The sequence below is a fragment of the Callorhinus ursinus genome, unplaced genomic scaffold (assembly GCF_003265705.2).
Source record: "Callorhinus ursinus isolate GAN/ISIS: 27379988/994484 unplaced genomic scaffold, GSC_fseal_2.0 scaffold4, whole genome shotgun sequence".
NCBI lineage: Eukaryota > Metazoa > Chordata > Mammalia > Carnivora > Otariidae > Callorhinus > Callorhinus ursinus.
The window spans coordinates 157,593,658-157,620,785 of NW_027397066.1; positions in this window are offsets into that span (position 1 = coordinate 157,593,658).

Sequence of the window (27,128 nt, forward strand, 5' to 3'; positions counted from 1 at the left end):
GTCTATTACTTTGGCAATTTTGATGTTTTGCTCACATTTTCATTCCTTCCCAAATAGATTATTCTTTCTACATTGATTTCTTCTTCGTCTTTTTTAAGATTTTATTTATTTATTTGAGAGAGGGAGAGAGAGCATGGGTGGGGGGAGGGACAGAGGCAGAGAAAGAAGCAGGCTTCCCTCTGAGCAGGGAGCCAGACATGGGGCTCGATCCCAGGACCCCAGATCATAACCTGAGCTGAAGGCAGACCGTTAACCAACTGAGGTACCCAGGTGCCCCTGGTTTCTTCTTTAATTTGAATTATTTTAAAGAATTTTTGAGAAAATTTTAATGTGAATACTAGGAAACATTTCTTTTTATTTTCCTTTGTTGTTGTTATCCCCAACAGGAGACACCTGTTGTCTTGTGCTACCTAGCATTCAGCAACCCCTCCAATTTATCAGTAAGCTTCCATTGGGTGAAAGTCTCAAAGGAGACTTCAGGGATAAGTGTAGCAGCAAGATTCCAGGGGCAGCAAAAAAATCAGTTCACAAGATGGCATCTTGTCTGGTTCTCCTGCTTGTAGGCAATTCTATAGGTTCCCTATTATCCTTCTAACAGATTTCTTTGCCACTTAAAGGAACTACAATAAGTCCTGTTGATTCCAACCAAGAAGTACTTTTTACTGGTGATTTATGATTTTCCTATTTTAGAGCTATAAAATGTCCGTAAAATTTCTGCCTTATGTAAATTTATGGAGGTTTTTTTCCTCAGGGCCTAATAGAGAGTCACATTTTATTAATAGTCCATTTTTGCTACTTTCCAATTTATTAGGTACAACATTTCATGTATCAAAGTTGTTTCTTACATAATTCAAATCTCTCTCACTCTCTCTTTTTTTCTATTTGGTTCACAAGCTTCTGAGATAAGTGGGTTTAAGTCTCACATTGTTGTTATAAATCTGGCCAGGTCATGGACATTTTATTGGTGGACTCTAAAATGTTAGTTTCTGTAGGCTTTTCTCTTGGGTCAGTTTCTCCGGAGAAGAATCTTCCAGTCCTTTGCCAAGAGAGATATAAGGCTAGCTGCCAGCCTGCTAGCTAAAGAGTATCAAAAGAGATCCAAGAATATTCCCACCAGACATCTATTTTCTCTTGAAATACACTCTCCTCAACTGCTTTTTATACAATGCCTAACCCCTAGCTTAAGACATGGTATTCTAACTTCTCCATGGAAATAACCTCCTGTCCTCTGAAGTGTTGGGGAAGGTGGGCAAGTAGTTTTTTAGGGCAGTGGGGGCTGCTAGGGTTTAACTAATCTTCATACAGACTTCCAACTCCCTGATTTTAGGTACGTCCCTGGTTCCTTCCTGTCCAGGTAACTTACTGCTTTTCTAAGATTCTGTGATTCAGATAACCTTGCTTCTCATTTGCATTTCTTCTACAAGCCTTCAGGTTTCAGCTGTTTCCAATATGCTGAACAGATCCCACCCATCCAGCTGCTTTCCTTTGTTGCAAATATGCTGACATCTCTGGCCCACAGTCTCTCCCTCAGCTCTTTTTCTTTATGGAGATTTTATATATAAACATATTACATATATATAATATATTTAAATTCATATGTATATATAATAGGTTTCTTAAAGCAGGTTTTTATTACAGAACGGAGATGTTTCTTTGATTTCTTTCCCTCTCCTTTCTTATCTTACTTTGTAGTGATAGAGTATTATTTTCTCTATTTATTTAATATTTAAATATTAAATATCTAATATTTAAAAAATATTTCCATTTTTTTAAATATTTTTAAATTTATAAAGCATTTTTCCTGAAGGTCAGGTAGGTCAAGGAATGGAATGAGAAAGAGAGGTACCTGGGGCACGTGAGTGGCTCAGTCAGTTTAGTGTCTGCCTTTGGCTCAGGTCATGATTCTGGAGTCCTGGGATCAAACTCCACATTGAGCCCAAGCCCAGCATCGAGCTCAGCAGGGAGTCTGCTTCTCTCTCTCTCTCCCTCTGCTCCTCTCCCTTCTCATGCTCTCACTCACTTCCCCTCTCAAATAAATAAATAAAATCTTAAAAAGAGAGAGAGAAAGAGAAGTGCCTGGGATAAAAAATGTTAAGGAGTCACTTGCTCCCAAGTCACAACCCTGCATTTGCATGACCCTGAGAGTGAAAGTCTCCTCTAATATTGTTTCCAAGTTGCTTCTCTTGGCTTACCCTTGTCCTGACTGTGCTGAAGGCATTCCTTGTCTGCACTGCACTCAAAGAATGGAACTCAAACAGAAAGTCATATCTGACTTTATTGGCCTTGGGATTCAGCAGATAAAATTTGGAGTTGCCAGAATGACTGGAAATCAATGGAGGAAATCCCAGAAAGAAAGAGATCACAGGAGGGGAGCTACAAAATTTGTATATACACTTCTCTCAAATTCTTTGCTGATTCCTAAACAATACATGCATGAGACTCCAAGGAGCCTAGTATAAGGCTCAACAACCCTCAGAATGATAACAGAATCTAAATTCTCTATAGTGTTCTACAGAATCTAATATAATTTACAAAATTTAGATAAAATAAATTATTTTTAGATTTGCAAAAAAGCTTAAAAATATGACCTATAATGAAGAAAAAATAGTTAATAGAAACAAAAACTGCAAATATCCAAATACCTCAGACTGAATAAACACACAAGAACTTTAAAGTAACAATGATAAATATGTTATGGAATTTGTAGGAAAAATGGGTTTAATGGCAAAAAGTGGGGAATTCTGGGGAGATATAGAAAGAATTTCATGTATTGACACTACATTTCATACACTGAAACTATAAATAAGAACCAATGGAAATCCTAACACTAAAAAATATAATAACTAAAATGAAATATTTATTGGACAGTAGTAATAGCAAATTGGACACAATAGAAGAGAATACCAGTGACCTTGAAAACAAGTCAATAGAGAATACAAATTAAAGCACAGTAATTTTTTTTTAAGAACAAAGATCATATATGTCAATGACAAATTGACAGAGTTAAGTTGTCTAATATATATGTAATTGTAATCTCAGGAGAGGGGAAAGGTAATGGAGAATAAAAAATATATGAGGACATGTTGGCTGAAATTTTTCCTAAACTGATCAAAAACAGCATCACACAGATATAAAAATAAGCAGGATAAACACACACACATAAGAATTCACACTTAGGTACATCACAAACAGCTAAAATACAAAAATAAAGGGAATATCTTAAAGATTTCCTGAGGGAGGGACACCTGGGTGGCTCGGTTGGTTAAGCATCTGCCTTCAGCTCAGGTCATGATCCCAGGGTCCTGGGATCGAGTCCAGCATTGGACTCCCCCTGCTCAGCGGGGAGCCTGCTTCTCCCTCTCCCTCTGCCTGCTGCTCTGCCTACTTGTGCTCTCTCTTTATCTCTCTGTCAAATATAAATAAAATCTTAAAAATAAATAAATAAATAATAAATAAATAAATAAAATCTTAAGAAAAGTTTTTTTAAAAAAAAGTTTTCCTGAGGGAAAGAGGCACATTACATACAGTAAAACAATGACAGCATTGAGCTGACTTCTCCTCAGAATCTATGGAAACCATTAAACAGTGGAACGATATCTTTAAAGTGCTTGAACAAGAGGACTGTCAACCTAGAATCCTATATCCAGGTGACAATTATCTCAAAAATGAAGACAAAATAGTTATTTTCAGATAAACAAAAGCTTCAAAATTTTATCTTCTACAACTCTACATTGTAAAAATGCTAACGGGAGTTTTTTAACAAAGGTGACACAATATCAGATGGAAATTTAAATCTGTAAGAAGGAATAAAAAGGTGTAGAAATGGTAGGTATGTGGAAAAACATAAAAGACTAGTTTTATTTCTTCTTAAAATTTTTAAAAGGAAATTGACTTTTTGAAGCAAAAAGTAATAACAATATATTATAGGGTTTATAACAAATAGTAGTAAAATATATGACTAGCACAAAAGATGGGAGGGCTATAAATGAAAAAATATCATTGTAAAACTCACATTATAAGTGAAAGAATGTTATTAATTCAAGGTAGTGATAGATTAAGATGTATATTATAATCTCTAGTACAAATGCTAAAAATAAAATCTGTAGAGGTCCTAGGGATATCATAAAATCACCCTGGAACCCAATATGTCAGCCAGCAATGCTCTGAACAGCAATGGTTCCCTCCCAAGCTTCTTGCCCAGCATCTTCCTACCAAAGTTGTAGGCTATGGCCTACGCCTCTCTCCCCATGCTAAAGAGACTACAGAAAAAGGTATAAATATGTAAAGAGGAAGAGACATATGAAGCATGTAAATAACTTTCTTATTTCAGTCATTCTGTAAATGATATCTAGCTCATGTTTTGATGGCCCTCTGTGTTCTACATAATTGTGGTACACTGTGGTGAGCATGTAATTTCTGGAAGCAACTGGAACAATCAAAGTAGTTCTGGACACTGGTGCAGTGGTAATATATAGACCATTCAAGTCTACCCAGAATAAGTTTGCTTAGTGGGACCAGCGTGTATCTCTTGGCCCTCAACCATTATATCCAACCATATGCATGGGAACAGTATCTAATCACATTCTGCACACATGTTTTGTGTCCCGATACACAAAAGTAAGGTATTATGATAAACTTCTAAATATGCTTCAACCAACCGGTTCCCAAATAAAAAGGATCAGGGAAGCAAGCAAACAGTTTTTAGTGATTCTAATGCACACAAAGAGAGTTTACAATAGAAGGAAACTAAGTTATGATCCAGGAAAAAATTGATCCTTGCTGTAGAATGGAGTGCACTAAAAGTAGTTACAGGTGCCTAAGGCTAACCTTAGGAAGCATTCCAGATACATGATCCGTCAGAGATCCATGAATTATTAAGGGATGCTATTAAGGAAATTTAACAATTACAGGTCCATGATTATATGTGTGAATTTTAATATATATGGATTAAAACATAAAAATATGGGTCAAGGAGGGAAAAGAAATGAACATTTTATCATTTTCAAATTGTTTCCTTGGTGATTAAAGCCAGAAAAAGGAAGTGAATTTCTCCTCTCTCCCTGCCACCTACAAAGGATTGTTTGGCCCCAGTTCAGGACAAAGCACTCCTGCTTGCCCATGATAGATTAGAGGAGATACTGGGAAGCTGGTCACTTGTAGCTGTCATTCATAGTTATCATACCTAAAAAACAAACCACTTCTAAAACTATATTCCTTAACTGGAGGTTCTGATTTAGGCCTTATCAGGAATAGTACTAGTTTGTTTGGTAACCAGAACCCTAACTTGAATTTATATATTTGCCTTGAGGAAAATTTTATAGAACCTCCTTTTAATATGTGACATTAGGCTCTGTAGTGTATCTTAGAAAAATCATCGAAGTGAGAGACAGAGACTGAAAATGTGGATTAATGGCTATGCTCCACCCCTCTGCCTCTACCTATATGAGTTTGGGCAACCCCTTCCATTTTCCTGAACATCAGTTTTCTTATCAGTAAAATGATAAATTTCCATTTAAAAGCGACTCTTAAATCCTTTTATGTCATATATTCTTTTTTTAAGATTTTATTTATTTATTTGAGAGACAGAATGAGATAGAGCGAGCATGAGAGGGGGAAGTGTCCAAGGGAGAAGCAGACTCCCTGCCGAGCAGGGAGCCAGATGCGGGACTCGATCCCAGAACTCCAGGATCATGACCTGAGCCGAAGGCAGTCACCCAACCAACTGAGCCACCCAGGTGCCCTGTCATATATTCTTTTGATAATTGTATTAAAGTGATAGATAAAACCTCCTTAACAGAATAATGCTCGGAGCTGGACAGATGTTTGTCTTCTCACATCTTCTGTTTTTCATTTGGCACCTTCTAAGACCAAACTAACAATAATATATATATATTTTATAATTTAATCTCTGGCTGATAAGGAAACTTATCAGCTGGTGTTTTTAGATATTTTACCCAGAGACCAGGCCTCCTGATGTCTTCCCTTTCACACTCCTCTACACACAGCACCTGGAGTCTGCCCCGTCCTCTCTAGCAGGTGAAATGCTAAAACACACAAGGAGGCAAGAACTTTGCAGAAAGAGCAGTGGTTAAAGGGCTGAATGACTGTGTGAAAGGGGAAATGGAACACAAGTAAGACGATCACTATTGGCAGAGATGTGTCCATATGGGCTTCCCCAAATATCTGAAAGAGAGGCTTTTTCTTTACAGATAAGAAACAGACTGACCAATTTCTCCCCACTCTTTGGATTCTGTATGGATTAGACTACATCATTTGAACATGAATGAAAGACTTAGTCTTTAAGTGTGTGTGTGTCTGTGTCTGTGCATGTGTGTGAGAGAGAGAGATTGAGAATGAGACCAAAATCTGCCCTTCTGCTCTCCAGGAGATCCCTGAATTCCTATGTGGAAGATGGAGATTCAAAGAGAGCTACTCATGAGAAAAAGCAACCAACCAGTCTTTTTCACTGCCTCCCCCAACAAGACACACATTATAAAATTTTACTTTTAATTTCGAGGGTTCACAAATCCTAAATGTCCATCCATGGCTTCCAAGATGAGAAGCTTTAAATTAGATAATAACTAAGTTCCTTCTTTTTTTTTCAAATCAAACTTTTATTATTATTAATTATTATTATTATTATTTGTCCTTCAAATATTTTCTTTTTTCTTTTTTTTTATTTCAAGTTTTTATTTCAACTTGCTTCTCTAATATCTGGAGTCTATACCTATCTTTGCATATACCTCTTCCAAGTAGAGAAGTTATGTTTTACATTGGAGAAAATAAATGCACAGACACAAAATAACTGCTCAATCACACAGATGGTCAGTGGAGAACCATTCTTAGTGGTCGGTCTCCCTCAGGCTTATTAGAGAATCACATTCACCTTCACCGCTTGAAACAATCCTGCCAGTCCTGGAAGAGAATGAGGAAAATAAATGGGGATTCATACTGGACAGAATTTACCCAACCAGAGTTCAATCAAAGAGAATAATGAATTAATTATTCAGTAAAAGTCTCAGATGACAGTCAAGGTTTTTTCCAAGTAGATCAACAACTGCAGTCACTAGAGCCCTTGCTAGAGTGTCCAGCCTTTCTCCCTACATGACCCTGCACATTTAATCGGTGCCCATGTGTTCCAAGGTCAATATTCTCCTCATGAATTGACTAAATTTCATTCTGAAGGATTTCAAATGCAACAAAAGTTGATCCACTACAAAGATGAAAGAGTTGCTTAACAGCTGTGATACAGGACATTAAAACAATTGGACAGTCTTTCTATTGGGAATTAAACTATTTTCACTAAGACCCACACATAACAGTGCACTGGAAGAGCTGACAAAAAACAAATCGAAATGAATGATGACAAAGCAAATTTACTTCTACATTTGGAACTTATGAAAATGGCAAAATTCTTTCAAAAAAGAGCTAATTTTTATCTTTAAAAGTCTTACATCTCTCTTCAAGAAAATCTATCCCTCTAAAAATGCCTATAAAACCCCTCATAGATTTTTTTTGGTAGAGAAACACAGTAATTTTGTAATACCAATGATATCAATTCATACAGGTTTACAGAAAAATTTTTCATAAAATAAAAGTCAAAATAACAGTTATGGGATAACTGATTAGTCATCATAGCTCACTGGATTAGATATAAGTATCAGGCCAGGTCCTGGCTCACCAAAAATGGTAATTGAGGAGAGTTTAATAAAGGGGTAACTTACAACATACATCATACATTAGTTAGGGTTCTCCAAAGAAACAGAACCAATAGGATGTGTACGTACAGAGAGAGAAGGGAGGAAAAAAGAAATTTATTCAAAGGATTTGGTTCATGCAGTTATGGAGGCTAAGAACACTCAAGATCTGTAGTCAGCAAGATGGAGACCCAGGAGAGTCAATGTGTACTTCCAGTTCTAATCAAAAATCCCAAGACCTGGTAGAGCAAATGGTGTAAGTTTCTGTCTGAAGGCCAAAGGGAACTCAAGAAGAGCTGCTGTTTCAGTATGAGTCTGAAGGCCACAAAGGACTGATGTCCCAGATCAAGTAGTCATGCAGGAGAAGTCCCCTCTCACTCAGGCATTTTGTTCAATGCAGGCCTTCAACTGATCAGATGAGGCCCACCCACATTAGAGGGAGCAATCTGCTTTACTCAATCTACTAAATCAAATGTTAATCTCATCCAGAAATATCCTCACAGATGTACCCAGAATAATGCTTTGACCAAATGTCTGGGCACTCCATAGCCTGCTCAAGTTGGCACAAAAGATTAACCATCACACAAGGGATTGACTGAGTTTGAGAAAACCAAATGCCTGAGGCTAAAAACAGTATCCCTATCCTGGGCTATCAATAGCCAAAAGCTACAAACTCTAGGTCTGGAAGAGGAAGTCCTTAGCACATCCCACAGAGTATAGAAGTTTGCTCAAGGGCTGCAACCTTTGGCAGGGAGGGAGTGATGGAATAAATATCCTAAAGATCAGCTTCTTCCATCATAGTTTAGTATAGAAAGAGTGGATACCAAAAATGGATGAGCAAAAGAAAAGTATCCAGTATAGCATTACCTTTAAAATCAGGGGAAATAACAAAAGTTATAAATACGTGGCCTAAAGCTATAGCTATGCATGCATGCTAGAATCCACTTGGTAGCTACTATAGTCTGTAAATTTTATCAACATAGTATCTATACAATAAAATACAGATACTGATGCCCCACCCACACCTATCAAATAAGAACCTCTGAGGTCTGATGTCAGGCATGAATACATTTTTAGGTTTCTACACATGATTCTTTCCCATACTCCTGATGTAGGACACTACCTTAAAGGATGGTTGTTTTCATCTGTCATCTAGTTATTTTGGGATCACATCTCTCTTTCAAAAATAAGCTATAATAATTGTTTTTTTCAAAGATAAAGTGTTTATATGATGCCAAAAACTCATCTGACTTTTATTTTTATTGAGGTGGCTTCATTGATCACTGATGAGTTATCCCATATGTACACACACAGGCCTCTTATATCAGCCTAAACACATGATGGGAAACACAGCACATCTGCACCCTTTCTCTGTTACAACAATGCTCCCAGAACAACAGGGAAGAACTTCCTTCCCCAGATGAGAAAAACAGGGTCACAAATCAATGGTCAGATTCAGGGAAAATTTCTCAAAACTTAGAGTCTTCTAGCTTGGAATAACACCTGTTAATTCTTTCCTGGATCCTGTTTTGTTGACCCCATTTGAAGGCTGCAGCTTCATCTTAGACCTTCTGAGAAATGAAACATTTTGAGAATATGCTCTGCACACAGATGTGAGAGTGACAGTCATAATGGAAGGACACAGGGAAGAGTACTTTTACCATATAGACACAGACCTGTGTGCTTTATAGGTATTATCCCATTAAAATCCTGCAACTGTTCTATATCATTATTAGCATCATTGTGCTCGTGTGAAGATGATAAGTTTGTATGTCAAAGAAATTAAATAATATGCTAAGGTCACATAGTTATTGAGTGGCCAGAATCATGGTTTTGATGGCTCAAAGACCACAATCTTCTGGATATCTTATAACTCTGCCATCAAGTCGAAGGCTGGAGAGAAGGTTAATTTAAGCACTGAGACAGACCTTAGGATCTGGGAACAATTTTTCAAGATACACACAAGTAGATTTGTTTTACAATATGTGTAAGGGGTGACAGGAAATGTCTGTGTTTGGGTCACAAGTGATTTCAAAATGGGTTTCATTAATTACACTGGGGAACACAGTGTCATGGCACAGAAAACTCCATCAGGATTATGCCTCAGTGCATCCCTCCAGCTGAAAAGGTCACAGAGATCTCAACTGCCAGAGGGAATGGCAGATCCTTGCAACATGGCAAGGTCAATAGGCGACAGGCAAAATGGTGAAGGGGGGAATTAGCAAAAAGCACATAATTTCAGATGTACATATCTACATAATACCAGTAATCCTTTAAAATGCATGGTCATTTGTCATTTTTATCATTAAGAAATAAGTGACCATTTCGAAGAATACATTGTTCATTGCCTCTTGAAATCCTGCAGCCCATGCAGTTGTAATACGAATATAGGTTTGTAGTATTTATCTTGAGGAATAGTAATTGACACAAGACACATAAGGAATCTAAAGATAGTCTTAGAGCTCCCATTTATTTCCTGTGTGACCTTCAAAAAATTACTTGATATATTTATATCCTATGTATTATGTGCTGGGAGCTCTTTTAGGAGCTTTGTGTGGATTAATTCATATAATTCCATAATAACCTCATAAGGTAGATCCCATTATTATTCTTTTAAGTAACAGAGCCAGGGTTAAAATATAAGCAGTCTCCTCCAAACCCCAGCTCCTAACTACTCTACTTCACTATCTAAATGACTATACTATTGGTTTGTGTAATTATTAAGATAATAGTTTTTAAATGCCTAACAATGATTAATAAAGGTGAGCTCTTTTTGGTAAACTCATCTCATGGTTGTCTTTCTTGCCCCACCTCCACCTTACCCCATACTCAAAGAGGGGCAATGTTGCTGTGGATTGATTAATTTCAAGGATAATTATTGGCTTTCATTTTCTAAAAGTAGGACCATAGTGAGGATGTATAAGTAAGTCTGTTTTAGGAGAAAAATCACACTTTTTCTTGCTGGATATATTCTGAGTAATCTCTTTTTTATCATTAAACAAGTTGAATGACGACAACATCTTTGTGTCTGTACATCACTATGGTATGCTATGCCTCATGACACATCAAACAACTAAAAACAAAATCAAAATAATCTGCAGATTTCAAATTCAAAATGGCATCTCTTTAGTAAGCTCTGGTAAGACTTCTGAGTCTTCATACTAAGAGCCAGAAAGATACACACGGATGAAAAAGCACAGCAATAACAACACAGAGAAGTAATAATCCTCATAGGAAGCAATAAAAAGCAGATTTAATGCTGTAGAAAAATTGAACCAATGGTGTGGAGCCAAATTTTCAAAAGTATCATAGAACAGACCAAAAGGTAAAAACAAAAAAGAGAGAGAGCGAGAGAGAAAGAAAGAAAGAAAATGGTAAAAAGAAAAATGAAAGAAAATGGTAGAAAGAGAGGATATGTTCAGTGGTCCAAAGATCAATGCCTCTGGAAGATGTGCAGTCAATTCTCATTATTTGTAGTAATTATTTTCTGTAAAATTGCCCCAAACACTAAACTAGTGAATTCTGAACCACTGTTCTTAGGGGAAATATAGGGTCAAATTCCTGCAAGACTCTGGTCACATTTCATCAACTAATCAATACATAACTTTTTAAATGTGTATCTGTGTTTAAATATATTTTATCTCATATAAATATGAGATAATTCTATATGTAACAATTTTAATGTTTATCATTGTTTAACATTGAACTCAAAGCCAATGGCACTATAATTCATACCTGAAGGAAGCTAATCTACCACACGTTTTCTTTATTTCTTTATAAGGCACAGAACAGCCTTCCTGTACTTCAAACACTAGACAGCATTGCAGCACTACACTTGGGAGACATTTTAAACAGAAAAACCACCAACAAAAAGAATGAAAATGTGAAAAAACATGGCACCAAATACAACATATATATATGGATGTACACACATACAAGCACACACCTATATATATCAATATAATCAAATACAATTATGCATATAAACATTGTTTCATATAGTGAACATATATCAGAAATACATATATCAAAATAACAGTGATTGTTTCTAAAATTGGGGCAACAAATGACTTTTATTTTCTTCTTAATGTTTTGCTGTATTTTCCAAATGTTCTAAAGTAAATGTGTTTTACTTCTTTTTTTTAAAGATTTATTCCTTTATTTGAGAGAGTGAGAGAAAGAGAGCATGAACAGGGATTGGGGGAGAGGCAGAGGGAGAGGGAGAGAGAGAATCCTCAAGCAGACTCCACACTGAGTGTGGAGCCCAACTCAGGACTCAGTCTCACGACCCTGAGATCATGACCTGAGCTGAAACCAAGAGTAAGACACTAAACCAACTAAGCCACCCAGGTGCCCTTGTGTTTTAATTTTGAAATCAAGATTAGATATACTTAAAAAGAGGGTCATAAATATAAATAATTCAGACTTTTTTAAAAGATTTATCTAAAAGAGAGTGTGATTGATTGGGGGGTTGGGGCAGAGGGAAAGAATCTTCAAGCAGACTCCCCACTCAGCACGGAGCCCTACATGAGATGATGACCTGAGCAGAAACCAAGAGTCAGAGGCTCAACCGACAGAACCACTCAGGTACCCCTAAATAATTTAGATTTTTAAGAAAAAAATTGGACTGAGAGGACACTGCTCAAACTTTAACCTCCTATGTGAGATTGTCAGTTTTGTTTTTATTTCTTCCCTCAACCTCCCTGTGTGCTCTTAAGAATAGCATGAAGCCGAATTCTCCCAAGGCAAAGGCCAAATACTGAACCATTTTTAAATGGTTCAGGTTTGCCTAGGTTCCACAGAAAATAGTCCTACTACAGTTACTCATGTGTTCATACCTGTTTTTTTTTTCCTGGATTACTGGTTTATTATAAAAATACATAATTCAGGAACAGCCAGATGGAAGAGATGGGTAGGGCTAGATATGTGGGAGAGGATGCAGAGATTCTGTACTCTCTCTGGGTGTGCCACTCTCCCCAAATTTCCATGTCCTCTCCCACCCAGAAACTCCTCTCCTACCATTTTTAATTGAGTTTAGATTCTAAAATAAGTTGTTCATTGTGACATTTTAATTGGTGTGTAATAAGCCACAGCCTGCAGCATCTATAAACATTGTCAAATCCAAATTGAGTAGCTTCTGCCCAGGTCTGTGTGGCGCCAGGGGAAGGAAGGTATTTCCTTGTAGGTAAGTAGGAAGAAGTTTCATTGGGGAAAAGAGAAGGGTGTGTGAAGACATCCTTAGTACGAAGACTAGATGCACACTCATCAACTTTAAATACACACACACACACACACACACACACACACACACACACACAGAGGCATTTTGCCATATGTAGACGACTGAGAAAATGGATGCTTTGAGTAATGAGTCATTATCTTTTCTAAGAGTTGCTTAGAAAATTTTTAAAAAATTGAACTTGAATCCTGATCTGCAACCATAAGCAACGAGGAGTTAGATGTACATGTGTGTGGGCATGTGTGCATGTGTATTAAATCTTAATTTTCCTATAGTGGAGCAATATAGACTGTGAGAGTGTGGCTGGGCACTTGTCCCTAGGAAGTCACAAAGAGGTGAAAAGCAGCTCTGTTTCTGCTGGAAGAGCAAAGAAGGAAGGGGCTAATAGCCAGGGAAATAGGCCAGATTGTGGATATTAAACCCAAAAAAAGCACAAACACATGTTGCCCTGAAAATAGTACTGGCTGGACAAATGGAGGACTGGAAGAGGCTGTTGAGAAAAAAGTGCTGAGAACATTTTAATTCTCCTCGACCATTTGACTTTTGCCATGATTTTAACACCCACAACAAAGAGAGAAAGGCTTACTCATTGTGGAGGGAGCCTGTGCAAAGTTCATCCCCAATAAAAGTCATGCTACTGAACACACAGTGGCCTTAATCTATTATCCTTCCATAGGTCTGATGAGGAACACCTTCCACCTAATTCTATAGTTCAGATTTTCATAAAGACCTCTTGGGTTGTTCAGCTGTGAACATAAGCAGATTTCCTGGTCTACTGTTCTGTGGGCAATACCACTATTCTCCCTAATCCAGTGACATAGAAATTTAAACCATCCCTCAGTTCTAGCTCAGGAGGTCTTGGGGTCTGGTCCAGGGAGCCTGTGACTGATTCCATTCTTAACAGTTCTCTATGCCCATTTTATTCAGCATGGTGCTCTCAGTCTTCCCTTTACCTACTTTACTGCAGGCAAATGACTTGTGTCATGGAAACCTTGAAAAGGCATGGGCACAGCTGGGAAAGAGGACAGACAAGCTCCATAGAGAAATGCCCTTGATCTGATGGTTCCTGACAAGTGTTTATTAGTAATCTCTAATGTAGGGAAGAAAGACATGCATATTTTACATCACCACCTTTATATTAAGGTGCAAAGTGTTTATCAAGAAGACATAGAGCTTCTAATTGAAAGTATATGAAAATTTATCTCTAAGGCAACAAAGAGAGATTAATAAAGTGCAAAATTCCTTGATCACTCTAAGCTTTTAGCTTATTTTTTCATTCAGATATTTTTAAAGCAACTTTCCCACCAAATCGAATTTTCACATGGGGAGAAAATAGAGTACATAGGTTAGTACTCTTATGTAGAGGGAAAAAAATTCATTTTATGTAATCTTATAGCATTACAAAGATAAATGATGCATTTATCAGCAAGAGATAAGTATATCACAGGGAACAAAGTAGAAGGAGCTATTTACTCGGGATTAAGAGCATCAGTTATTCCTATGCGACCCAGAGTGTGGGTTGCCATTTGAATGCATTTTGGAACCAGTCAGGATGGTTTCATTTCTTCCTCAATTCACTCTCCTATTAACCATGTTAGTAAATTGCAATTTAGCCTTCCATGACTTTTTTTTACATTTATAGGCATTATGTTCTCACAAAAGATTTTGGATTAGACAGTTTATGTTTAAATCCAAAAAAAGCATCTTTGCATTTTTCATGGACACAACACGCACACAGAGGGGGTTAGTGTTTTCAACTCTACTTCCAACTGCTGATTGTTTTCTAATGGCATCCCTGTTATACTGCCCCAGATTTATAGAAATCATCATATATTAAGCAATTTTCAGAATATTGATCTTTCCAATCAACTTTGGGGAAAATATATATCTTTAAATTCTTGCCTTTGCCCTTATTCAAATAGTTATCACTGCCATGATGAATTCACAGCAAAAGATCTCTCTCTGGTTTCAGACTTTCTTTTTCCCAACCAGCATTATCATGACTGCCCTCCAGAAGGGCACCGTGACAAAAGACATGTGCTTGTGGCTGTGTATGTTGGAGAGGACAATGGTAAATCCTTCCATGAGTTTACACGGCTGATCCATGGATAATCATGATTTGCTGGCTAACATACTCCCCCCAAATTACAATTTCAAAATATGGAGGGAAATAGGGATTGGAGAGGATGTACTGGCAAATGAAGAAAGACCTTACTGTTTCTTATACAATAATTGTGCTCACTTGTAATTTCTTTGAAACAATTTTATTCATGTGGATTTCTAAACAACAGCCTATAGTATTTCTAATGTTAAATCCAAACTCTTAGAAGTTAATCTCAATTCTTACTAAGTCCCACCACTTCTTAATTTGTTTTGAAAAGATAACTATAATACAGTGGGGAAAATCAGTTTTTAGGCATCATTCACAGTCTGATCTTCCCAATTAAATTGCTTTACTTTTTCATATCATTTTCCAGGTTTGCACCAAATTATGCCACATATATACATATACCAACGTGCACATACACACACAGGGTATTTTAACAATGAATGAAATTATATACCTATATAATTTAGATGCAAAATTATGTTATATTATGCACATATACATATATAATTTATATTTCTTTATTACTGGAAACATAAACATTACCCATGCACTCATTTAGTATTTGATGTACATATATTTATCTACCAATTATTCCTCTCATTACTGTGACCTCAATGGCCACTCATTTTGACTTCAAATTACCCAAATTTTCTAAACCTCAATTTCTTCTCTGAGGTGCAAAACTCTGAATAATATCTACCCTACTGCTTCACTGGAATATCAGGCAGCCTTTAGAGACTCAGTGTGGAAATGTCCTGTGAGGAGATAAACACTTTGAAATGTAAGGTGCTATGGCCATTGCTCTTATGTCTGGCTTTCACCACTCCTCTCCAGGTGAGATGTTTCTGCCATGTCCTCACTTTCCATCAAGCCATGTCTCTTCCTTAAAGACTCAGGTACAATTCAAATTCCACCGGGAAGGCTTTTAAAATGCATTCTACTCTATACCGTATAAAACTCCTGAGTATGAGTTCTCAGTGCCTCTCTTGGGGAAGGGGCTTGATGAAAAAGGCTAAATTTTCATCTTTTATAGTGAAAAGTCAAATACAATGCCTGAAACAAAAAAAATTAAATTAAATTAATAATTAACATTATAAACATGCTATTCAAGACATATATGTTAATATCAAGGGAAAAAACTAACAATTTAAAGCTGTTGTCTATGAGGAATGGGAGATGGAAAGAGGTAGAGCAGAGGAAACTGTTGTTTTTATAATAATCTTTGTAGAATCAACTCTGCAAGGCATATGCCTATCTAATTTTTACAAAAATACAAACTTTTTTAAAAAAGTTGAAATAAGAAAATTCTTATAAAATGCCCTGTACAGTGCTTGTTACACAGTTCATGCTTAATCAGAATTTTATCATCCCTTTTATATCAGAGAGCTGCTTAAAACAAACAAAAACACAAGAAACAGGAGACTGTGCCTTACTTCTAATTGCTCTCATTGCTTAGTGATCAATCTGAACTTGATCACGACCTATGTCCCAGTAACGTGATTTCATCTACTAATCTTTACATACTTGCTCAGAAGGAAACACCTGTCCACACTTCTAGTGACAGTGCTCTGGAATACCATCATTCCATGGCTTTCAAGACTATTTATATTCTGAAGAATATCTATCTATGCTCGAATTTATAAATCCAACCTTGAACTCTGCTGAACCCCCAAATGTATGTAATATGCACTCCACTTGGAAGCCTTGGAAGTTCAAATTCAAGGTGGCTAAAGCCAAGCCGTAGCTCTTTGCTCAAACCTGCCTCCTTCACAGTTAACTGAGTTGGCAAATGATTCACCATAAACCCAGCTAGTGTTCAATCTGGAAACCTGAGACTCAACCTTGACCACTTCCCCTCCCTCACTCCTCACATTCAATTCAGAACCAAGTCATGCACTCCTGACTTTTAAAATACATCTCCAGTGGTACCTGGGTGGCTCAGTTGTTTAAGTGACTTTCTTTCAGGTCATGATTCCAAGGTTCTGGGATCCAGCCCCACACTGGGCTCCTTGCTCAGCAGGGATTCTGCTTCTCCCTCTCCCTCTGCCTGCTACTCGGCCTGCTCTCTCGCTCTGTGTGTGTGTGTGTGTGTGTGTGTGTGTGTCAAATAAAAAAATAAAATCTTAAAAAATTAAAAAAATAAAGTACATCTCAGAATTGTACATGCTCAGTCACCAAATTATTCCATCTCAAATATAAGAGCTTTCTAACTAATCTCTTTGCTTGTATGATTTGCTCTTCAGGGGATTTTCACACAGCAAGCAAAGTGATTTTCCTAAATATAATCAGGTTATTCCCTTGACTGAATGTTTCTGAGTTTCCACTATACTTAGGTCCATGAGGGCTATAATATCTGGGAATATCTGGAAACAGACTATTTCTTATCATTTTGTACCTCATATTCACTATGCCCTGCCATACTGGCCTCCTTTCAGCTTCTCAAACACACCAAGTTGTTTCCCCACTTCAAAGATTTTGCATTTAAGACTAACACTGACTGAAACACCCATCTATGCATTTGACAGCTAGCCAATGCCTACTTACACTTTAGGTTCCAGTTCAAACATCCTTTCTTAAAGAGTTTTTCTCTGATGCACTGATGTAAACCAACATTCATCACAGTTTTTACCTTTATATTTATTTATGTGAACACTTGTTGAGAGACTCCTCTCCTATGTTCTAGCAAGTCAGGGACCATATCTATTTTGCTATTCACTTAACCCCAGGGCTGGCACATCATAGGTGCACAAGTACTATTTTAAAGCATCATCTATGAATGGTTAGTCCATTCCAGAATTATGAAGTTAAATAGACTGCAAGAAACTAGCCAACGGACAATCTGTAGGGTTCTTGCTGGAAAAAGCCCTTAGATAACAAGCCCTTTTCACCCAAACTTTCAAGCTCCACAGGTCAAAGGTATAGCAGGCTTCTTGACACCTTCTACAAACCTAACTCAGGAGGACCAGACCCTCTTCTTCCCTCGGCGCCATTCTCAAATAATATGAACATTTTCTTATTAAAAAGGAAAAGAGCATCTAAGGTATTTTATTATGAGTATTTGTTCAGTGAAGAGAAGTTTACACAGCTTGTGGAGAATTATTCAGCAGGAAATTAAACCTCCGTAATTCTGAATTTTCACTTTGCTTTCAATTGGCAATGCTTCCTGGCAAACGACTCTCCCCTCTAGAACATTCGTAATACCACATCCGCCACCGAAATGTGCTTTCTGAGCCAAATCACAAAACAGGTTAGACAGGACGACTTTCTGGAGGTCTGAGATACTAGGTATAGGTAGATAGGCTGTGAGCATCCATCAGGGCATTCAAATATGACCAGCAAATAATACCTAAGTTCTGCTGAGCAATTTAAAGCTTACCAAGTACTCATGTAAGATAACAGATCACCAAAAGAAAGCTCTCTTATATCATATTTGTGAATATATTTTCTGATTTGAGTTCCCCAACAATGTTATGAGACTGATCTTATAACGCTGTTTTACTAGTGAGGCAACTGACTAGCTTTAGAGGTTTAAATGACTTGCCTAAGGTCACAGAATTAGTGCCCCAAATGCGGGACTCAAATTAGAGCTTTTGACATTTTTTTTTTCCTCATAGACCTTCTCTTCAACAGGGATCTGATCAATTGACTGTTTTCATTTAATGAAGAGAACTGACTTCACCTAAAAACAAAAAGCTATAATAGATAGTGGATTTATGTTAAGCAAACAACCAAGTGATCATGTACTAAGGAGAACCAAATGGATATATTTTTTTTTACTTTGCTCCACTTAACAAAGAAAATGAAATGCTTTTTCTGCTGTTCCTTGCTCTGTTTTGTGTTTTTAATCTCAACTGGACCAGAAAACCTTAAAAGGTGTACATGGAATAATTGAACAATTATTTAATTATATGTAAGACAACATAGATTATTCACTCACTGTTATTTCCATGTATTTAGAAAAAAAAGGAAATACTATGCCAATTAAATCTGGATAAACCAAGAGTAAGATGAATCCCAATTTCAAAAATGATTTTTAAACATTCTAAATATGCAATTAGAATCTATGAAGTATACAGAAGAGTTTAGATCAGTATGATAGAGAAAATATTGTCCCTCAGATATCTCTTGAGAAATTCATTTCTCCGTTCTGTCCTTCTGCTGAAATCTTAATTTAAGCCCTCATCATCTTTTGCCTGGGCTATTACTATGCAAAATCTCTTGTTTTTACCATCTCAGTTCTCCCCCCTCCAATCCGTCATCAGTATTCCTATCAGAGTGATCTTTCCGAAAAACAGTTCTGGTGATGGCTTCCACAAATTAAAGAACTCATGGATCTCCTACATGCAGGATTAAATTCACACTCCTTAAATTGGCATCCAAGGCACTTTACAGCTTGCCCCCAAACTACTTCTGGAGCTTCATGTCTCTCCACATCTCAGTGTACACTTGACCCACATACTTAGCTTCTTACCATTCTCCAAGCACATCTATCACAGTGTTCACACAGAGGCTAATATTCTATTTTCTGTCCAGCAAAGTCATTATTCTCCTTCTTTGTTGGTAAACTCTTATACTTACATAAAAACTCAGGCCAAGCGAAACATCCATAAAGCATTCTCCAACTACTTCCAGGCAGCCTGGGAGAGCTATATGGGAGAACTGGTCAATAATGAGCCCAAATCGCTCCTTTACAGATGAGTAAAGAGACCCAAACAAGTGAAATATTTTACCAACATCATGCAGCAAAGTAATGACCATATTAGGACAAAAATTCATAGTTTCTCACTCCCAGTTCAGTTTTTTCCTGCACTTACATGGGCATAAATAAAAGAATAGAGTGAAGGTAAAATCTAGGACCATCCCTGGTCAGCAGACCTCTACAGTTCTCCTCTAGCTGGTGAACTTCCATCTAGAGTCACCTAGACCCCCAAGAGGCAAAATAATGTTTTGAGAAGTCAGTCACAAGTGGATCCAAATCTCTGTGTCCTCCCTTAGATTGCCCCACTTCTCAGAACAATTATCTCACAAAACATTGGGAGGATTGAGTGAAATGTGCTTATTTCAAATGCCTACCTACCACAATGTCTAGCATAATTAAAGTTCAATAAATGTTAGCTCTTTTACTCATTTCTTACTAGATGAGGCCTAAGTATGGTTGCTTTTAGGTTAAATCCTTGTTAAACCATCAATGTAGTTAAGGAACATTTCATTTAATACATCTGAATAAACATATAGCTTTAGCAAAAATTCCCCAGTGAGGGTAATGCTGTCCTGTTTATTTAATACACACATGTGTTCACTTACAGAATGGAGTGGGTGGCACTGCCACCAAATGTCATAGCTTTGGGTTATTGATCCCTTAGCTGAAAAATGAATCAACTGGGCAAACAGAAGGAAGCAAACAAATCTACAACTATAAATGTCAACATACACACACCCAGAAATAGGGAGAAAGATCAAAGGCAGATTATAGCTACCCAGGAGAGACACCAAGAAGATTCGCATTGGGGCGCAAGATCAAGGCACCCAGAAGACCTTTTCAGGACTTCCAGCCATATCTGGAGAGAAATCAAAGGCTGAATCCTTGGCTATTGCATTTCAAAATAAATAAAGACTCCTCTACTTCCTTCACAAAAGATCAGCCAAGCTAAATTTATGCTCTAGAATATTACCCTGGGAGCTGTCCCTGGAAGAAATCATTTTAACCCTAATAGTGCTCTTTGTTTTGAATCCAAGACTTCTGCCTTTGCCCACACAGCCATTAGCAAATGAATTAGAAAAACTCCAATCAAAAAATATTTATTGAGCAAAATGATGCAAAGTGCTGTATTAGGGGAAGTGCCAATCCCCAGAAATTACTGAAACATCTCAAAGTAGTCTAAACTTCCTTTATTATTAAATAATAATTATAAAATTATTAGTAGTTATTAATAATTAGTATTAATATAAAATTATTATTATTATTAGTTCCTTCTTTAGGGTTAGGCATTGCCTTCTTTCTTCTGAAGGTCCTCCTTTATGTGTCAAAATCATTGATCTGAGAATAAAATATTAGATTGACAACGTCTTCCCAATGGAGAAGAACTGCTGACATCTGACAGCATAAGATTGGGAAGAAGTCATAAAATATATTAAAAGAGAGGAGGAAAGAAAGGTAGGAGAACCATGAAACAAATATTCCTACTTCTCTGTAGTTATAGTCTGTGTGCTATAGAGCCAAATTAAAAATAGATGTTATCTATATGCTAATTCCTACCAATTCACAGTGGCTTTCTAGAGCTTTGTGCTAAGGATTGTAAGCCCATTTCTGGATACAGGAAGAGAGTTGAGTAGTGTTACACAAAATGTATATTTTCTAACCTTGTTGTAGGTGAGGAGCACAGCATTTGAAGCCAGTGTATCTAAATCTGAATCTGGGCTCTGCCACTTAAAAGTTGTATGATCCTATGTACATCACTCCATCTCTATGACACTCCTTATCTAGAAAGCAAAAGATAATAAAATTATTATAATTGTTTGGGGATACAGTTGCAAAATATTTAGCCCCTGGCTAAATTAAGAAGAAATAATTTATTATCAGGTATTAAGTGGCTTACAAAACAATAGAAAAGCTGGAAGAGTCAGCTCTAGGCTGACTTCCTGGAACACTTCCCAGTCCCTAGCATCATGTTGCCTTCACCATGATGGCAGGAGAGCTGTCCCTACTAGGGCAAGAAGGTGCCACATTAGGAAGCCACTGATTGAAAAAAACCACCATGCCTGTGCCACACCCCTATTCAGCAAATGAATGTTTACTGTCTACTCTTTCCCCTGCTTAATTCAGTTCTGAATCAAAATCCCACAGGGGTACCTCTATTGCTAGAACCAAAATCACATGCAGCTCTCTAACAGCAAGGGAGTGTAAAACCCTGAAGTTTGGACTTCTGGCATGTCTAGCTTGGAAGGGCACTGTTGACAATATTGTCTGGGTGGGTCAACCAGATGCCCCTTCAGGACTGGCACCATGTTACTCCAGCTGCTGAGTTGTGTTGAGCTGAGATTATTGGTGGTTGATATCTCTCGGCTAAGTTTTGTCTCAGAATTACCATCCATTAAAGAGAGCTACATCACTCAAAACCAGTGCGCCCCAGGGCACACTAAATTTAATTACTGATCCACGTGAGAGTATGAAGAACCGGAAGTTTTGCCTTAAGGCAGGGTACCTCTGAAGGTCATCTCAATGTCAGAGATCCTTATGGAATTGACTGAGTCCTTCATTGTGACTGCATTACATTTCAACCCCTTTCTCGGCTCAATCCTATGCCCTTCAATTATTGATCTCATGGTCAATACAGACTTCCTGCAGACAAGTATTCACCTCAGAATCTGTTCGTTGAGGAGCTTGACCTAAACAGACACATTAGAAGTAGTAGGTAGAATAGAAGTTGAAGAAGCCAATCCTCGATATTCACCACAACTTTTATGAGTATGAACTAGTATGATTCATGTGAAAAAAATCCCCAGGATCTCACACAGTGCCTGACCCAAGGTGAACCAAGAGACATTTACTTAATAATAATAAGATATGGCTAATGTTTTTTGAGTACTTACTGTGTTTTTAGATAATATTTTATTTGTATAAAATAATTCATTTAATCTTCATAATAAGCCTATGAAGTAGGTACAATCATTATCCATTTTACAAATGAGGTAAATAAGATGCAAAGAGGTTCATTTCACTGTTAAACAGATAAGCGGTTGTTGGGGTGGGGGGGCAGAGGGAGAAAGGGAATCTTAAGCAAGCTCCAAACCCAGCATGGAGCCCATCATGGGGCTTGGTCTCATGACTCTGATATCATGATGGAGCCAAAATCAAGAGTCAGACACTTACCTGACTGAGCCACCCAGGAACCCCATAAATACTTAGGATTTTAAACCACATGGTCTAATTCTAGAGTGTGTAGTCTTAACCACTTTTCTGCCTCAGTATTAAATTTGTAGGCAATAAAGTCACACACACACACACACACACACACGTGCATACACATGTCCTTAAAAGAGAGTAGAGGGAGATACTACTACAGAAGAGAGGGCAATGTAATGATGGAAACAGAAATTGGAATGTTGCAGCCACAAGGCAAGGAATGAGGCAGCCACCAAATCTATAAAAAGCAAAGATAGAATTCCTGGAGGCTCCAGAAGAAAACAGCCTTGCTGACAACTTAATTTTAGCCTAATAAGACTCATTTCAGATTACAGATAATAAACATATTTGTTTTAAGCCAGTAAATCTGTGGTAATTTGTTTCAATAACAAGAACTACTATAGTGCTGTAGAAAAGTACAGTATTTGCAGTGTTATGTGGAAGCATCTCTTGAAGAATTAGGAGTTAAATCTATCTGTCCAACCACTGCAGGTTAATGAGAAGCATTGAATGAATGCTGAAAATACTGGTCTTGACCTTGGACTCTCTACCACCACCTACTTCATCTACATGGGATAGCTGCTAGATGAGGAACAACATTCAGACATAATGAATATGTGCTTTCTCATCAGTCATAATGAATATGTGCTTTCTCATCAGTATTAATAGGTAAAGTTTCTCTTCCCAAAATTTAATATCTTAGAGTTATAAATTGCAAACAGGCCAGGTCAACTAGTAAATAATACATAATGAGATTCACACTTAAATCTTCTGGTAGCTTTTCCTGTGTTCCAACTGACAAATGGACTTATATATGATCAAAACAAGAACCCACAAGAATTGAGACCCACATGGACCCAAACATGAGACAAGCAAGACCAGCTCCCATCTGCTAATCATCTGCAGAGGGTGGGAGAAAAGAAAGGAGGCCCCTCATCCAAATACCATTAGAACCTTTCTTCAAAAACAGAAAATGTCTTCCAAATTTAGAGAGACTCACTCCATATCAACATTCTTAGTTTCTGAGCCAGCCTCCCTAAATCCTTTCTGGAACAAAGTGGATATATAAAAACAAATATAATCAATAGCTCCCCTTATCTTTCCTGTCTAGTTATAAACAGGCTTGGGCACAGATATGGTGTGAGTCAGGAATGAGAGAAGTGGTCATATTCTGAGCATTGTTAAATCACCATCTCCAGGAAAACTGTAAATAAAGAGGATCCTAACCACTGCTTCTCAAACTACCTGTGGCTAAAGAACAATTTTTTTTACTGAGATAAATTGGTATATGACATTATATTGGTTTCAGGAATACAACATAATACTTCAATATTAGTAAACACAGGATTGCCACCAGTCCAGTTACCTCCCGTAACCATACAATTCACCCTTTTCTCCCATCCCCCAACACCCTCCCCACTGATAATGACCAATCTGTTCTCCGTATCTATGAGTTTTGATTTTTTTGTCTTTTGTTGATTTGTTTTGTTTTGTAGATTCCGCATATAAGTGAAATCATACAGTATATCTTTCTCTGTCTGACTTATTTCACATAGCGTAATATCCTCAAGTTCTATCCAGGTTGTTGCAATTAGCAAGATTTCCTTCTTTTCTGTGACTGAAAAGCATTTAATTGAGTATATACAGAACACATCTTCTCTATCCATTCATCCCTTGGTGGACACTTTGGTTGTTCCCATATCTTGGCTATTATAATAATGCTGCAATAAACATAAGAGTGTATATAATTAGTATTTTTGTTGTCTTTGGATAAATACCCAGAAGTGGGATAGCTGAATCATATGGTAATTCTATTTTTATTTTTTTGAGGAGCCTCCATAGAGTTTTCCATAGCCAGCTGCACCAATTTACATTCCCATCAACAGTTTATAAGTGTTCCCTTTTCTCCACACCCTCTTTAACACTTGTTATTTCTTGTCTTTTTTTTTTTTTTTAAAGATTTACTTGCTTATTTTAGAGGGGAGAAGGGGCAGAAAGAGAGAATCTCCAAGCAGATTCCCTGCTTAGAGCAGAGCCTGACTTGGGGCTCCATCTCAGGAGCCATGAGATCATGACCTGAGCCTAAACCAAGAGTGGGACATTCAACCAACTGAGCCACCCAGGTGCCCCTCTTGTCTTTTTTGGATAATAACCATTCTAACCGGTGTGAAATGATAGCTCATTGTGGTTTTAATTTGCATTTCCCTGATAATTAGTGATGCTGAACATCTTTTCATGTGCCTTTTGGCCATCTGTATGTTTCTTTGGAAAAATGTCTGTTTTTCAGATTTTCCACTCATTTTTAATTGGATTATTTGTTCTTTGCTACTGAGTTGTTTGCGTTCTTTATATTTTGGATATTAATCCTTTATAAGATATGTCATTTGCAAATATTTTCTTCTAATCAGTAGGATGCCTTTCTATTTTATTGATGGTTCCCTTTGCTGTGCAGAAGCTTTTTAACTTGATGTAGTCCTGCTCTTTTTTTTTTTTTCTGCTTTTGTTGCCTTAGCTTTTGGAGTTAGATCCAAATTTCAACATCAAGACTGATGTCAAGAAGCTTACTAATTATGTTTTCTTCTAGGAGTTTTATGGTTTCAGGTCTTATTTTCAAAGCTTTAATCCATTTTGAATTTATTTTTGTGTATGGTTTAAGATGGTGGTCCAGGTTCATTCTTTTGCATGTTACTGTCTAGTTTACCCAACACCATTGATTAAAGAGACTATCCTTTCCCATTGTATATTCTTGTCTCTTTTGTCATAAATTAATTGACTGTGTATGCAATGAGTTTATTTCTGGGTTCTCTATTCTGTTCTATTGATCTATTTCTCTGTTTTTATGCCAATAGCATACTGTTCTGATTACAATACCTTTGTAACACAGTTTGAAATCAGGAAGTATGAAACTTCCATCTTTGTTCTTTTTCAAGATTGCTTTGACTATTCAGGGTCTTTTGGGGTTCCATACAAATTTTAAAATTATTTGTTCTGGTTCTATGAAAAATGCCATTAGATTTTGATACAGATTACATTGAATCTGTAGATTGCTCTGGGTAGTATGGACATTTTAACAATATTTAATTCTTCCAAATCATGAACACATAATATCTTTCCATGTATTTGTGTCTTCTCAATCTCATTTTTTGGGGGGGGTCTTCTTCAGTTTCTTTCATGAATGTCATAGTTTTCAGTGTACAGGTTTTTCACTCCCTTGGTTAAATCTATTTCTAAGCATTTTTGATGCGATTATAAATGGTATTTTTTTCTTAATTTCTCTAATAGTTCTCTTTCCACTAGTATAGAATCACAACATTTTTCTGTAAGTTGATATTGTATCCTGCAGTTTCACTGAATTCATTTATTAGTTCTAACAGTTTTTTGATGGAGTCTTCAGGATTTTTTTATACATAGTATCATTTCATCTACAAATAGATTTTGTAATTTTATGTCTTCCTTTCTAATTTGGATGCCTTTTTATTCCCTGCCTAACTGTTGTGGCTAAGACTTCCAATACTATGCTGAATAAAAGTGGCAAGCATGGGTATCCTTGTCTTGTTCCTTATGTTAGAGGAAAACCTGTCAGATTTTTGCCATTGAGTATGATGTTAACAGTGGAGTTGTCATATAAGGCCTTTATTATGCCAAGGTATATTTCCTCAAGCACCCACTTCGTTGAGAATTTTTATCATAAATGTTTATTGAATTTTGTCTAATGCTTTTTCTGCATCTATTGAGATGATCATATAATTTTTATATTACATTTGGTTAAGATGATGTATCACTCTGATTGATTTTGCAGATGTTGAACCATCCTTCCATCCCTAAACTAAATCCCACTTAATAGTAGTGTATGAACTTTTTAATGTGTTGTTCAATTTGTTTTTTCTAATATTTTGTGGGGAATGTTTTCATCTATATTCGCCAGAGATATTGACCTATGATTGTGTGTGTGTGTGTGTGTGTGTGTGTGTGTGTGTGTGTGTGTGGTGTCCTTGGCTGGTTTTGGTATCAGGGTAATGCTAGCCTTATAAAATAGATTTGGAAATATTCTCTCTTCTTCAGTTTTTTTGAAAGAGTTTGAGAAGGATAGTATTAAATCTTTGAATTTTTGGTAGAATTTGACAGTGAAGTTCTCTGGCCCTCGACTTTTGTTTGTTAGGAGGTTTTTGATTGCTGATT